This window comes from Poecilia formosa, unplaced genomic scaffold (assembly GCF_000485575.1).
Source record: "Poecilia formosa unplaced genomic scaffold, Poecilia_formosa-5.1.2 Scaffold403, whole genome shotgun sequence".
Classification (NCBI taxonomy): Eukaryota; Metazoa; Chordata; class Actinopteri; order Cyprinodontiformes; family Poeciliidae; genus Poecilia; species Poecilia formosa.
This window is the reverse complement of record NW_006800342.1, coordinates 370,095-373,316: the sequence shown is the minus strand read 5'-3', so window position 1 is coordinate 373,316 and position 3,222 is coordinate 370,095. Positions and strand designations below refer to the sequence as shown.

The 3,222-nt window shown below is 33.4% G+C and overlaps 1 long non-coding RNA gene across 1 annotated transcript in view; it reads right to left on the bottom strand.

The window, feature by feature from the left end:
* Nucleotides 1-3,013, bottom strand: part of LOC107833535 (uncharacterized) — a 6,497-nt gene extending 3,484 nt beyond the window's left edge. The window contains exon 1 of the long non-coding RNA XR_001659284.1: nucleotides 2,705-3,013. This is a non-coding gene — a long non-coding RNA (uncharacterized LOC107833535). The remainder of the gene's footprint in view (nucleotides 1-2,704) is intronic.
* Between the last annotated feature and the right edge of the window lie 209 nt (nucleotides 3,014-3,222).

Below are 3,222 nucleotides of genomic sequence, written 5' to 3'. Positions count from 1 at the left end.
ACAAGTTGAATGTTTTTCACGAGTAAAGACATGCTCTATTTTTAACATTGCAGGGAATAAAAGGAGTACAGCTTTGCCACTATTTTTCCATAATGGTTAGAACCCAAATTTACCATCATTTTAGAATAAAATGCTTCGCAGTAATCCATCATGTTTTTATATTTTCTTTGCAAAAAAGCCAGACTTTGATCAAACGCTCCTCAGGTTTTCTGCATGTTCTTCAAAGGTTTTCATGAGCGTAGCATCTTGTGTACAAAAGCAGAGAATTCAGGCCTAAATTATTATATGCAACAAACATGATGATGATATGAAATTTGAAATGAATTTTTATTAGAATTAGAAAGAAAAGTGTTACCCATCAGAAGATCATTTATGTATGCCCCCATCTGAGACGATCAGATGAAAGATTGCTGCAAAGTCAATTATTTAATGCCATCTGTTTGGCTTCTTCATATAGTCATATAAAATAATCTCCAAGTATAATTTATAATCCCAGTTTTTTTTTGTCTGAAATGTTTGTCATATAAGTATACACTTCCTTAAATCTATAATTTGTTGAAGTGCATTTTGATTTCTTACAGGACTTTGTTTTTTGTGGGGCAGAAAGTCTTTCACTATGCCACATTCTGAATTTAATTTGATCGTCTTTCTTTGCAAAAACATCTCAAAGCATTTAAGGAAAAATTGAAACTGTCCATTTTTACTAAAGTCCAGGTTTCTGCTGAAGAAAACCAGTCCCAACACATGATGCAGCCACTGCTACACCTTTTTAAATGTGGAGGTGAAATGCTTCTTGGGTTTTATTTGACAACATGTTCCCATGTGATTTTGGAGACTTCAAATGTGTTCTTGCAGCAATGTTGTGCTAGTTTTTTATCTCCTTACATTAAAATTGATATCTTCACTGAGTTCCATCGTATATCTAGTGCCTTTAAAAAAATAAAAAAATAAAAAAATTCTCCATCCCCTGACTGATACCTTTCTACAATGAGCTCCCTCTAATCGTCTTTGTGGACCACAGGTACTTCTGAATTATAAATAAAGACAGAGACACTTTAAATGATGACTGGTTCTGTTTAACATGAGTTTGAATATGAACACAACCACAGAGGAAAGCGTGCATGCTAACGTTATACAATCGTAATTTTAAGGATTTTTCCATAGAGGTGATTTCTGTTTTAGCGAAAAATACTTCTGACATTATTTATTTATCTTGGCTTCAATTTTTCCATCACTAAAACCTGGCATTTAACAAGGACGGGTGGGTTTTCAAATAACTTTAAGAGGCTTCAACTGAATTACACTGGACCTAAATATGACTACATAAATGTGTTAGGGTATATTTAAGGGTATATTAAAATAAAACATAGACTCATCAAAATAAAATATAGTAATTTTCTAAAAATTACTATATTTTTTATAGTAATTCTTTACTATAAAAAATTACTATAATTTTCAGCATCTATGAAACTCATTTCTATGTAAAGATCCTTGAGGAGACGTTTGCTGTGCTTTGGTGCTGAATCAATGAGATTGAACTGAACTAAAATCACTGGGGAAAATTTTTTTTTTTTTGAAATTTTTCCAACTTTTTCAACATATTTTTGCTGACTTAAAAGAAAAAACACAAAAAGGTGTTTGCCTGACAAGACATCTAAAGATCTAATTCAAAATTGCTATTCGGATATGACTTCTTCTTTTAGGGACTTTTTTTTATTCCAGAGTGATTGATATTATAGTTAACTGACTTAATTAGCTACTTGACAGAGGGATTGAAGCAGCGGCCAAAACTGAGAGACGCCTTAAAAAACCTGCAGAGAATCTGAGGGAAAATAGTTTGACTTCACAAGAAGAGATTACCAGAAAGTCTGGCTCCTTTGAAAGAAAATACAAAAGAAATTATGAATTACTCAAGATTTCTGCAGAGCAGTTTCAACGCAAAAGTTGCAGTTTTATTCAAAGTTATGTAGTCTACTTTATTGTCAAATCATCATATGTAGACATACAAAGAATCAAAATTAAGTTTCGTGCAGTGTCCCGGTGAAACAAAAAACTTAAAAACATCACCTAACAATAAATAACAAATAATAGTAAGAAGAAGAAAAAAAGTTTTCCTCTGGACCAGGTCTCCCCTTAAGAGCGCTTCAGTTCCTTCTCGCCTAATACGGAGGACACAAACCCAGCCTTCACTGCGGAGACCTGCATGCAAACTTGGGGGCCAAAGGTAAAGACAGATATTTGTAAAGAGAAACATCCGCCAAAAGACTTTCAAAATAAAACACAAACGTTCAAGTGGGAATCGTTTCACTTTAAAGAGATTGCGATTTGATTCTTTTCTAGAAAAGATTATGAGTTTGTTTTTGCCACTTTTGTGATTTGCTCAGTGTTTAGATGTAATAAAAATAGGATTTCCTCTGTTTTGGCGAGTAAATATCTNTTGGATTGCCTAGCATTAGATAGACAAGCGTTAGCACTGGATGGCCACTAGCGACTCGTCTCTTCTGTAAAGAAAACTTAATCAAGGAAATGGTTAGCATCTCTAAGTGACATACATTAGACGTAACTAGCTTAGGAACAGATATATCCTTTTGCGTCAAGGAAGTAGCAACCGATGGGTGAGCAATAGTCTTAACTTGGCACTGAAACTACGCCATAAATAATTTTTACTTAGCTACACTAACAAGCAAAGGATATGAATACTTACGAGAGCAAGGCAGAAAAAAGATATCACAGGAAAGTTAGTGTATGTGTGGTTTTCTGAAAACGCAAAGAGGCCACACATTTTACCGCTGAACAGACCTGGACGAGGAAGTGTGATGGCAAAGACTCGTCAAGATGTTGAAGAAAATCTCCTGAACACCACAATTATCTTGACAGTCTAATAATACCATCAGTCCAATTCAAAGTAGGGGCTATCCATACATCTCTTCACATCCAGAATTTGACTTCTAAGACCAGAATCTTTTGCAAAGCAAATGAACACAGTCACAGCATTAAAAAAAAAAGATGATAAGAATCAGTCTGCTATTCACCACTCTGCTGGGTAGCTGGGGATAATTTGATAAATGCTTATTTGCATATTATTTATGCTGTTTTTTTATTATGGTTTTTTAGAGAGACAAAACACAAATTAATAATAAAGTAAAATAAAACCCTTAATATATTATTTAGTCCAAATTTATTTTTTATACTGGAGACACTAAAAAAAAATAAATAAATAAT